This window comes from Megascapheus bottae, chromosome 8 (assembly GCF_031878675.1).
Source record: "Megascapheus bottae isolate mThoBot1 chromosome 8, mThoBot2.hap1, whole genome shotgun sequence".
Lineage (NCBI taxonomy): Eukaryota > Metazoa > Chordata > Mammalia > Rodentia > Geomyidae > Megascapheus > Megascapheus bottae.
Window position 1 is genome coordinate 32,804,511 of NC_143516.1, and position 13,520 is coordinate 32,818,030.

The 13,520-nt window shown below is 37.7% G+C and overlaps 1 protein-coding gene and 1 pseudogene across 1 annotated transcript in view; one reads left to right on the top strand and one right to left on the bottom strand.

Annotated features, from left to right (window-relative positions):
- Positions 1–13,520, bottom strand: part of Slc35f1 (solute carrier family 35 member F1) — a 355,340-nt gene that overhangs the window by 309,940 nt on the left and 31,880 nt on the right. The window lies entirely within an intron of this gene.
- Positions 11,781–12,535, top strand: LOC150059744 (acidic leucine-rich nuclear phosphoprotein 32 family member E pseudogene; annotated as a pseudogene).

The window sequence follows — 13,520 nt, forward strand, 5'->3', positions numbered from 1 at the left end:
GTTTACAACTCTAAATTTTACACTAAGCATATTTTAATTTTCAATGCCTATAAAAAACATTCAGGTTATCACTGTGTTTTTGCATATGTAACCATTTACCTTGATGAGACAAATGAGGAAACATAAAAGCTTAGCCTGTGATTAGGCACCATAAGACATTTAAATGCAAAAGTTGGAACAAGAACATCATATGAAAGTTTGGGGTCTATATATTCCCATCTATTCAGAACTTGTGACATAATAGAACAAACATACAGCTAATTTCTATAGTGATTTATGCTTATCATCACCACTCTTATGTTACAAATTCTGCAGGTTTAGTTACAGAATTATCTTGGTGAGACTACTTACAAAACTCTTATCTTCTTGGTTCAAAATAAGGTGATTGTGACCGTGGTTGGCTTCTCTCGTGGTTTTGGAATATGTGGTCACGCAAAAACCATTTTAAGCAATTAAAATTACTATATAGTAGCCAGGTGCCATTGGTTCACGCCTGTAATCCTAGGTACTCAAGACACTGAGACCTGAGGATTGAGGTTCAAAGCCAGACAGATAAATCCAAGAAACTCTGATCTTGAGTTAGCCAGGAAAAAAAAAAGAAATGGAAGTATGACTCAAGAGGTAGAGCATCACTCGAGTAAAAATGCCAAAAAGAGAATGCACCCCTGAGTTCAAGCCCCAGAACTAGCACCAAATAAAAGAAAGAAAAAAAGGATTGCTATAAAACATCAAACTTCCTTAACAAACTTCAAGGAGTTTTTTGGTTTTTTTATTCATTGGGAATTATTCTTAATGGCTTACAGAACTTAATGCTACATTTTAGTCTCTGGAGCTGAAGATCATCTTCATCCCTCAGAGCTGTCAAGAACAATCAGGTGACTGCATGTCCTGGTGGGTACCTGCTGCTCCAGCCTCTCCTTCAACTGATGCTCCCTGACACTTTCAACATGGTCTCTGTTGAAATAATTATCACAGAATGACAGTTTACAAATATCTTCATACAGGGCCTAAATGGAAATATGACTCCTAGATGGATGAAAGTTCCACAATTAGAATAGTCTTCTGAAACACACATAAAATAGGTAAAAATGCAATTATATACATCACTCTCCTTGGTTCACTGGCTTAGTCCTGGGCCTATACATAAATGGAAAACAGCAATTAGTTCATAGGAAAACATATGGTAAATATATTACCTATAAGCAAATAATAAAAATGTATATTTTTTTTAGAAAACAGCAAAATCTTCTACACTTAACAAGACTGTGCTGATAGCTTTTGTCTGTAAAGGTAGATCAATAAAAAAAAGGATTCTCTTACTGTTTTGTAAGGGGATTTGTAAAAATGAATTTGAGAGTTCCACATTCTTGTCTAGCATTGGAGATAGATATCATTTAGGCTGAACTATGCAAAAATTACACAAATAAGCTTATATACATTTAAACAAATCAGTAAATAAATACATATACCTACAGAATAGTAATTTAGAAGGAAGGGAAAGGCACAATTCTTACAGCAATAAGATTGTCATATGACAACAACATAACCAAATTTCCACTCTGTGTAATGGCAATATGATACGTGTATGTTGCCTTTGAATTTTAGAATGGAAAATATTTTCAGTTGCCAAAAAAAAAACCTTCCAACTGCTTTCTACCATAATTTTTCAGAATCCTAATTCAAGAAAAGAAAGTAAATGCTCTTAATGAGTATCTTCACAAACTGTGTCATGTACAGCAGGACCTGAGGCCCGCAAGCCACAAAGTTGTGCCTCTTTCCTGCTCTCATCTCTACACAGCAGCCAATAGTTTTATCTGACTTTCACATGATAGTTCTGAATATTTCACTTGAAATATCTTTTATTTTCTTGAAAAATCAAGAACTAGATTACCTCATAAAGCTCAATAACCAGTCTTCAAGAGGGTCCCTGCCCCCTAAAATTAGGATCTCCTTTAGTTCTGCTAAGCTAAAGATTATAACCACAGGACAATTATTGACAGGCAAAATAGAATTTCTTCTGTTTCTAAGAATGATTAAACCAATGGCTTGATCAATCCTCTCCTGGTAACATTTTTGATTTATCTTTTATGGTGTTTCTCTCCTTTATAATTACGAAGAACCACTCTTGAGTCTGATGAACCCCACAGGGAAAGAGGATATTGACAACTGCTGTCCAGGCTTCATCCAGAGTACAGCTTCAAAGCCAGCCAGATGATGTAAAAAAACAAAACAAAACAGCCAAAACAGAGGAATGGGAGAGGGATTAATCAACCACAGTTAATGTCAAATGATTTAGGGAACAAACAAGTTCTTCTGAAATATTTAATGCCATCGATCTCTACTTCACTAACATTGTCTGGAAGAAGTGAATTCATCCCTCAGTGTTCAGGAGAAACAGGCCATAGGAAGAAGAACATGGGATATGAACAATAAAGAAGAAAGATCACCCCAGTGATACTGGTTCCCAAAAGGTAAAAATAGTTTGAGAAGCCATATAATGAGTTGTTGTCCTTAATGTATTATGTTATCTCTCATCTCTTTTGCTGTCCCTTGGCTATCTGATATATCTATGGTATTTTGGTTATTTGAAATAGGATAGGATAAACAAGAGGAGGGGGGTGAGGGGAGGGAAATGGGGACCAAGACTTGAGAAAGGGTATTAATGTTTGTAAAGTAATGCACCTTCTATCTGGTGAATATAATGTAACCCTTCTATTGATTACAATAAAATATAAAAAAATAATTTGAGTATTCCAATTGAAAACAAATGCAACATTCAACTTCTCAATAATTTCAAGGCTCCAACTGAAGTAAATCAATGGCAGATCTGAGAAGATGCAGACATGCTGTCTCTTTACACACACACACACATGCGTAAGCAAAAGACTCAATCCACTGGAATGTACATTGCAATGCGGATCACACCATGGTAGCTATTGTTCTTTCAAAAAAAAGACACAGAAAGGAGAGAGACATTCATTCATGAAAGCTGCAGCAGATGGCTGCTCTGCAGAAGGATGCAGCATGAGGCGGGCTACCGGCTGGCAGCCACAGCTCAGGCAACTTTCACTCCCAGCTGCACCACTGGGGTCCTTTCAGAAGCTGTGCATCCCACCAGCAAGCAGATTCTGTGCTGGAATCTCTTGGGCTTCATGGATAAGTTGAGACTCAGTCTATGGCAATCAACACAGAATCCCTGCCTGTTTCCCTGGGCTTCCTCATCCACACTCCCTAACTGCACCACCACCATTCTTTGACAAGATTAGAATTTTGGCAAAAAGAGCATTCACATGGAGTCCTTGAACCCTGCCCTAAGGTCTGCACAGAGGTCCTTTTCCAGTCATTTTACTCTCCCTCACAAAGAAGCAAGCTGGTGATATGTGCTTTCAAAGCTAGGAGTATAAAAGAAAGAAAAATTGTATCATGCCATCAACTTAAAGAAATGTGTGCATGTTCTGTTTTGTTATTTTTGTTTCCTTTAGCATATGTGTGAGCTACAACATTATACCAGACTACTATTTTTCTTTAGCACATTTAATTCACTAAATGAATTGAATTTTATTTTGTTTGTCTTGGTACAGTAAAATCACACTGCTAAATTTTCAGTGAACTTTTTTCTCTCCTGTGCTCAGAATGTTATTATGTTATATATCTCTTTCAACCTTTAACCCAGCAAACAACTCAACACTTCTGATATGACCTTTTCAGTTGTCATTTTTCTTTCCAAGGAGATTAATCACTTCCTTGTAAGCACTGAACTTCATATATATAATATATATAATATCACTATTTATAATTTGGGTAACTTTATATAAAATTTATATCTTATAAATATATAATTTATGTATACATAAAATATAAATATATTTTATATGTTCATATATATTTTTTAAAAAATACACTTCTTAGGAATATCTTAAACTACCTAAAATGTTTGTAGTTAATAACACTGATGTCTCAACAACCTGCTTCCTGCTGTGCTTTAATTTTAATTTAGAAAATTATAATTTCAGCACTTCTCATTTTCAAACTAAAGGATATAATCATGTTTACTAGTCATGTTTTAAAATTATTTGAGCAAGACTTTTATAGTGGAAATCTTCTATTGACTTGAATTTAGACCACTTGAACTACCAACGTTTCAATGAAGCCAAAGACCAGAGTCAGGTGCATCAATCCTGAGTCATTCCATTTGGCATGTAAGAGAGGGCACCACAAATGGCACTCAAATTGATGCTTATTGAACAAACAGTAAACTGTCACTGTTAATACTAAAAACTACAAAGGCACCAGAACTCTGGCTCTGGTTCATCTGACTGAGCTTCAAGCCTCAGTGAGCTGGTAATGTATGGTCTGAAACATTATACAACCTCTAAGCTTTCAAAACTCTGACAAATCTGTAATTTCCAATTTCCATATTGCAAGTCAGTCAAAAATCCCTGCTATGGATGAGTGTGAGACTGAAGAACATATCTCTATCTGCTTACTAAAGAACATGAATAATAACTGGGCACAAACAACCATCAGTGGGAAAAGACTGGAATATGGGCATAAAATCTGATTGAAAAGCTATAAATGGAAACTGTAACATAGATAAACATTCTATGCCAAAAATAAATTTTAAAAATTGAGATTCACAGCTGACTTGTGCCCATAATCCTAACTATTCAAGAGGCTGATATCTGAGGACCGTTGTTCAAAGCCAACCCAAGTAGGAAAAGTCCATGAGACTCTTGTCTCCAATTAAGTACCAAAACAGCCAAAAGTGGACGTATGGCTCAAGTGGTAGAGCTTGAGCCTAGAGTAAAAAACCTCAGGGACAGCACTCAAATCCTGAGTTCAAAACCCAGTACTAGCACACACACACACACACACACACACACACACACACACACACACACACACACGTGCACATGCACATGCACATGCACAAAAAAAAAAAAGACACAAGAGCTTCCTGAGCCCTTACCACCACACTTCCAAAAGAAACTGACAGTGACCAGAGTTAGGAAGCTGAAAACTTCAGGGATATAAATGAACAGGTGGTAGTTTCAATTCTTATCTAGCCTAAAGGTGATAATTACATGTGGGAAATGAGCATATGAGGTGTGAACAGTAAATTTCATGAATGTGTAGAAGGTTGGAAGTTTTATTTCTGAGCCAGGGTTAAAGGCTTCTGCAGGAAGTTTGATGGCATTTCATATAAAGCAAGCTTTGGCAGGGCTTGCCAACCTTATAAAGAGATTTTTTAATTCAAATTAAAAAGAGAAAAGAAAGAAATTAAAACCCTTGTCAAGTCTGACATGAGGGAGAATAGAAGATATTCTATGCAGAATAATAAATAATGGTGTATAATGGAGAAGATTTCTAACTGTTTCAAGAAAAAATAATATGGTTGGGGAATAGGCATCAGGAATTAAAAGTTAAGGTCAGTTGTACATATTCCAGCTCTGCTTGCTAGATTTCTAGCTACATGTCTGAGCAAACGTTTCTTAGGAATCATATCTGGAAAAGAAAAACCTCAGTCATATGAACTTCATTTATTGCTCAGTCTCACTAAAGTATAATATATGTAAGAGTGAAACAACATGGGAAAATATCCTTGTACCATTAATACATATTTTAAATGGTGGCAAGTAAAATAGGCTCTTTTAGGGAGCAGAAACTAGCAGGAGGTGGAAAAGGTCAAAGGAAATGATGAATGATGGTGGACAGGTTTGAAATATTTTATATGTGTGAATGTAAATAGAACAATGTAACCTGATGAAACGTTTTAAAGGGGGAGGAAGATGAGAGTGATGGACAGGAAGAGTTGGATAAGGCTACTTTGCGATATGTACAGAAATATCCTTATACAACCAATAGACACTAAAAAATAAATATTCATAAAAGGTATTAATATTGTATTTAATCAGAGTTACTTGAAATTTTAAATATATAAAAAAGCATTCAGAATATGGCCTCACCTATTATATAAAATAGCCTACGTAACTTAGCTCCAGTCAACCCTTTTGATTTTATCCCCATATATCTTCTCTTTTTTTGCCAGTCGTGGGCTTGAACTCAGGGCCTGAGCACTGTCCGTGGACTTTCTCAAGGCTAGGACTCTACCACTTGAGCCTCAGCACCACTTCAGGCTTTTTTTCTATGTATGTGGTATGGAGGAATTGAACCCAGGTCTTCATGCATGTTAGGCAAGCACTCTTCCACTAGGCCAACCTCCCAGTCCTCCAGATATCTTCTTAACTGTCCACTTCTTCTTTCATACCAAGTTACTCATATATATATACTGTCTGTCTGTTTGGAATATTCTTTGCCCTCCTGTTCCCCGAAAAAAAATCTTATTGATCCTTCCATAAGTAAACTTGAATGTTGCCTCTTAAGTGAAGTGCTTTTCAATCCTTGCTAGAGAGTTGGTTATTTCTCCTTCCATTTCCCTAACAAATCTCTGCTCAGTCCCCATATCTACCAAAGCATGCATCACACCATACTTAATTGCTCCTTCATTCTAAAATGAGAACTCCTTTGGGAAAGGGAGTTAGCTGACTGAATACACGTATTATTCCCAATGTCAAGTGCAAAACAGGATAGGCAATGGATTCTGAAAAATGATTGCTCAATAGATGAATGAAAGACCATGATAGTACATCTAGACACTTTGACAGAATCCAAAATGGTCTTATCCTGAGCATCAAGAGAAAAAGTAAAAAGTACATAACTTGGAATCAAAAGTAAAGAGAAAAACGACAAATCTTCCCAAATACAATGAACCAATAGACCCAAATTTATGAGAAAATAAAAGAATAGGTACCTTTATTGAGAAGCCAAAAATCATAGCTTAAATCATTTTTCAATATCAAGTCACATTCAAAGTATTATAATTGTTTGGTCTTCTATAGAAATGGCAAAAAGACATAAATGGTGTAGTTCATTTTCTGCCACCTAACACAGGTACAATTGGTCATGTTAAAGCATGCCATTTCTGATCATTTCCCTACTATTGGTCATAAAAGTTCTTTACTCTCATTTTTCATCATTAGAAGTCATGTTGAAATATGAATGAATGTAACAATATATAAAACATTTCTTTATCTTGCCTTACAATCTTGTTGCTTCTTTTCTTTCTGTCCCCTTCTTAGACTGAATCCAGGGTGACCCAAAGCTTCAGCCTTGGCTCTCTTCTCTCTCACCTTTGTCTATCCTCCAGTCCTTTGACATTGCCTCCTGTACAGAGGCTTTAAATATTAACTCTGATGACTCGAAATATGTATGCCCAGAGAGACCTCTCCCTTGTCCCAAACACTTCCACCTAACTGCCTACTCAACAAGTCAACATGAATACATGCATAGATAACAGGCACTGTAAATGCCACAATGACCTGCTGATCTTGGTCCCTGCCTATACTCACTGGACCTTCCTCTGTCTGACTGTCTTCAATCCATTTGCAGATGGAGAACATCCAGCTTAAGGGCCACATAAGTTCTGTATAATCATGAAGTATTTGATGGAAGACACATAATGCTTTCCATGTGACTGCATTACTAATTCTGTATGGTCCTTACAATGTTATAAATATTCAAATGGGTCAGGCATGGTGGCTCACACCTGTAATCCTAGCTACTAGGGGGCTGAATTCTCAGGATCATGGTTCAAAGCCAGTCCGGGCACAAAAGTCCAGTCCGTGAGACTCTTATCTCCAATGAACCACCAGAAAACCAGAATAAACTCTTACATTTAAAGCTAAATAATATTTAAACAATTCGGGGCCAGGAGTTTGGCCTCATGGTAGAGTGCTTGCCTAGCATGCACAAGAGCCAGGTTCAATTCCTGATTACCACATACATAGAAAAAGCTGACACTGTGGTTCAAATGGCAAGCCAAAGGACAGTGCTCAGACCCTGAGTTCAAGACCCAGGATTGGCAAAAAAAAAAAAAAAAAAAGATTCCAACTCATCAGTTGTGTGAGACATATTGAAATGGTGGCATCTAACTCTCCTTGCGCAGGTTTTTGCTATTCACCCAAAATCTAAAAATATGCTTGACACAGAGTAGGCAATCACAAAATACCCAGTAAGTGAATAAAGGAAGCCATTGAAGGTTTTTTTTTTCACTTTCCAGATGAACTTTCTGAAAAATAAGAATAAAGGGTACCATTCCAAAACTACTTTAAAAAAATGGTTTCCAAATGCTTGAAATTCAGTATCAAATGACCTAAAAAAAAATCTTATTCTCCCAAAAGGTCAATGTTCCTCTGCCAACATTAATCCCTGTTCTTCAGTAATGTCACAAGGCATAAAATTTTTAATTAGCTGTTAATGATTTTCCTCTAGGTCAAAGCAAGTAAAAGAGTTTACATGTCAATTTTCGCCTCAAAGGGAGATGTCGTCTATGATGTTTCACATTGTGGCAGCACAATGGGAAGGTAATGTTGAACTGAAGAAGGCTAGACAGTGTGCTTGCTGGGTCATGGGCCTGGGCGCTGTCCCTGAGCTCTTCAGCTCAAGGCTAATGCTCTCCCACTTGCACCTCAGCGCTACTTCCAGTTTTGTGGTAGTTAACTGGAGATAAGAGTTTCACTAACTTTGATGCCCAGGCTGGCTTTGAACCGCAATCCTCAGAGCTCAGCCCTGAGTAGCTAGGATGATAGGTGTGAGCTACCAGCGCCTGGCTCTGTTGGGGCCTGATCTCCATCTTGGCTCCAGTTCAGTTTCTTGTAATTCTTGTACCAAAGACAACTTAAAATAATAGAACAAAAGAAAAAGCAAGAATTTGTGTTCCTCCATTCTAATATAACAACAGCAACTACAATGCCTTTCCAAACATTTTTCAGCTCATCAAAAAGATTCAGCATTTGAACAAGATCATATTCTCATAGGGCCCTGGCCTCACTTTTTGTGATGTTCATGTCTTCATCTTTTCAGAGATCCAGCTCTCATAAACAACTGTGGGGAAACACAATACAGAGAAACTTAGAATTTTTCAAATTTAAAAGAGGCCAGGAGTTTGGCCTTGTAGTAGAGTGCTTGCTTAGCATGCACGACGCTCTGAGTTCAATTCCTCAGTACCGCATACACTGAAAAAAGCCAGACGTGGTGCTGTGGCTCAAGTGGTAGAGCGCTGGCCCTGAGGAAAGCCCAAAGATGGTGCTCAGGCCCTGAGTTCAAGCCCCAGGACTGACAAAAAAAAAAGTCTCCCCACAAATAGAAAGTTACATCTTTCCCAGAAGAGATGGATCTCCCATTACAATCCCACAGCAAAGACACATGGCAACTTGACTAATCACCAACACCAGCAGGGAAAAGGTGACAGAGGGTCTTGTTAAGCCTACAATACTGAAAATATGTCTTCACTTGCCAGTTTCAAAACCAGGGAACAAGCTCCAAGAAATAGAAACAAGAGGGTTATTCTTCGTTGCTGTTTTCGTTTTAGTCTTGATTGTTCATTTCTCTGTCTTTGGGAGGGTCAGAGGGGCAAAGACATGGAAGAACAAGGGTGAAGAAATGCAACAATGGTTCTTGCTAGACACTACATTGAAAACGAACTATACATATAACAGGTGGGGTAAAACTGGGGGGTGATAACACTGTCCAAAAAACATATAAATAGCATATAACTGTAACCCCTCTGTACATCACCTTCATAATAACAACTTTTCAAAAATTTTAAATGAAAATAAAGCCAGGGAACAGGAAAAAGAATCACACACACACACACACACGCACACACACACAGACACGCATGCACTGTATGAGTGCTCTATAAATGCCTTATTTGTAAACCTTGGTGACTATTGCCTACCTTCTAGAATGCTATGAGAATGAACAACTGTACCAAGTATTAAATGAATAGAAGTAAATTTGTAACTACATTTTTTAATCTCCAAATATAAAAGAAACATCCAATCTTATAGTGATCTTTCCACATGGGGACAGCTGCATTCAACTACTGGGCAGTGATTAGAATCCTCTGATCAAGACAAAGCAGCATTAAGAGTGACCAGTGAAACTGCCCAACAGCTGGTATATGGAAACATCACTGGTCCTTAGAGACCCACAGTTCACCCAGGTGCCACCAAGAGGCATTGCCTGCACTGTCTTCTAACTACCAAGCCTACTGGATCTTGTCAAAGACAACCGGCAAGACCTTCTCAAGAGTCTAAAGCATTTAGCACAGAATGAAAATATTTGAATCTTGATATAACTGAAACTAAAGATGAGTGGTTTCATACTGAAATAAGAATCGCATCTCAAAAGCTGCTTACAAATTACCCTTTAAAACTGGAATCCTGCAAACTTTAGTTAAATTTCCCTGTTTGTATGCCCGCATTTCTTCTTCAGAACAGATGCATCCATTAAGATGGTAGTAGAGTAAATGGAAACAATCAGCAAATGCATATCATGTGTTGGCATTTAGAATATATGTATGTGCATGCGCGTGCACACACACATACTCACATGCATATATTGAAAGAGTAGAACCCACAAATGCTGAAAACTGTTATCAGGAAAGAATTCCTAGGTGTGTTCGTCAGCTATCCGTTACTATAATAACTTCCTCCATGACCCATGAACCTGTGGCAAGGCAACCACAAAGTGGCAAGAGCACATGGCAGTCCAAACCACTCAACTCATAGCCAGCAAGCAAAAAGAGATGGAGAAGATTCTAGAGTTTTACAACTTGGATTGGGAGGGGGGAAAGGTGGGAGAAAAAATGTGCGAAGGGGGAACGATGTTTGACAAGAAAAGTACCCACTACTTTACGCATGTAACTGTAACCCATCTGTCCATCACAGTGACAATAAAATTAAACTAAAACAAGAAGATTCCAGAGCCACTGTATCTCCTGGAAGACATACCTTCAAGTGACCTGAAGTCTTCCAGGAGGCCGTATCTCTTAAAGGTTCAACCAACTCTCCAAAGTAGTTCTCTAGGAAGCCGAGCTCTAGCACACTTTTAGAGACAATCTAGATCTAAATGAGAGCATAGCATGGGTAATAAATTTATTCAGAATTATTCTTTCTATATTCTGAACTTTTCAGCTACTCATAGCATTCTCCTGAACTTCTGATCTCAACAACTGAATTTATACTCAAACTGGCAATAGAGTAGAGTATTTTTTTATCTGCGGACATTTATCTCCTGGATGATTTATCTCCCTCTTGCACCTAGATCTTTGGTCTTTTCCTTTTGAACATTCTATGAACTTCCCGTGATAAACGGGCAGATAACACGTGGTAAGCAAAGTGATGCTACATACAAGAGTAGGACTAAGCACAATTGCAGAGATTAAGTTTTGTAATTCTTTGTTTTGTTTCTGAATACCAATCACAAACAAAAAAAATAGGAATAGTAAACATAATTGCAGCAAGTTATCTTACTATGGTCATTTACTCTGTTTCACAAGATAAATTTAACATCGATTTTTTAATGCATTGTTCACAATTGCAAAGAGTCTGAATCTGTGAATGGTGAGAGAATATTCTCAAGAAGGTGTCATTGGCAGGGACGGGAGTTCGATCTAGTGGTAGAGTGCTGGCCTAGCATGCATGAAGACAAGGGCTCACCTGTAATCCAGCTACTCAGGAGGCTGAGATCTGAGGATGAAGGTTCAAAGCCAGACAGGGCACAAAAGGACCTGAGACTCTTATCTCCAATTAACCTCTAGGAAATGGGAAGTGGGAACTTGCTCAAGGCCAAGTTCAAACTCTAAGACCCACCAAAAAAAAAAAAGTCTCTGAGCAGCCATTGAAGGGGAAGGAACTGCTGAAGAGCAGGAGGACATGGAAATGAAGAAGAGGATTAGCCTGGAGTTAAGGAACAGAGCCCTGGAGGAGGTAACAGAGTTAGTCCTTGATAATTGCCTATGTGTCAATGGGGAACCTGAAGGCCTGAATGACACTTTTAAAGAACTAGAATTTTTGAGTATGGCTAATGTGAAATTAAGTTCTCTGGCCCGTCTCTCCAGCTTGAGTAAACGTCAAGGTTGGAACTTGGTGACAATATAATTTGAAAGTCCTGGCAGAAAAATGTCCGAATCTTACCTACCTCAATCTGAGTGAAAACAAAAATCAAAGATCTCAGTACTGTGGAAGCTCTGCAAAATCTTAAAAACTTGAAAAGTGTCGACTTGTTCAGCTGTGAGATCACAAACCTGGAAGATTACAGGGAAAGTATTTTTGAGCTGCTGCAGCAAATCCCATACTTAGATGGATTTGATCAGGAGGATAACAAAGCACCAGGCTCGGAAGAGGAAGATGACGAGGATGAAGATGGGGATGAAGACGAAACTGGTCTACTTGAAGGATATGAGGAAGAGAAAGAAGAAGAGGAACAGGATGAGGATGAAGATGAAGCAGATTCAGACTTGGGAGAGGGAGAAGAGGAAGTGGGTCTTTCATACATAAAGAAAGAAGAAATTCAGGAAGAAGATGATGATGACTATGTTGAAGAAGGGGAAGAAGAGGAAGAAGAAGAAGGTCTTCATGGAGAGAAGAGAAAACGAGATGCCGAGGGTGATGGAGAAGAAGATGACTAGATCATTCTAACACTCCATTTCCTCGCTCCCCTGCGTGTGCAACATCTTCTTTGTTTTTCATGTATGATAGCTCTCCCTACCAGAAGATAATCTGTAACTTTTTTTATAGGAGAAGTGTGGTTTTACTATTTTTGACTTATCATTCCAATTAAGATTTACTAGTTTGCTAATGATCATGTTGTATGTAGAGAAAAATTTTCATTAACTCCCTCAGCCCCTCCATTGTGCAATTCTCTAGCAATCTATTTGGCATCTTTTCTAATTCAGGCTTACTGTCTTAGATGGTTTTAGCCTATAATTAACACATGATCAATTTTACACAGGTGTAGTTTTATGCACTTCATTTGTAAGGTTTTAAAGTTATTTATAAATTAACTAAAATTACGGTCAGCTCTATTACAAAAGGAAAATAGCCTCTTTGATAAGTTGAAATTTTTTTTAGAGGTGATTTGGATTTTTAGTTTGGAGACAGTGATTTTTATTTTATTTTTTTCTGGCTATGAGCATTTGGGGGCCATAATATCACTTGAATACTTTGGAAAGTAGAATCAGGATAATAAAAAGTTCAGTAGCAGTATAGGTCATGGATTTGGAGGAAATTCTATTCAATAATATAGTCCATGTGTTTTATGGTGACTGAGAATATTTTGGTATAAAAGGAAAAATGCTTATGCATTTTAGGTAAGCCTTTCTTAGCCCATGACATGCCAGTGGGTGGCTTATTTTGTTTTAGAAATGCATTCTCCTGTCATTTCTTTATGATCAGCTTCCCGTCTAGTTTCACTCCCTCTCCTACCCCAAAAGACTAGAAACTTGTGGCTATCCAGAAAACCTTTAGTCTAATACCTCAACTACCTTTTCAGGCTTGTCTAGGTTTTAAACAAAGTGGGAGAACTAAAGACCTTTCTGAAATAAAATATTATGAATACCATTTTATGCAAAAAGCTCAGCTGTTAAATCTTTCTTGGTTGATAACATGTAATAC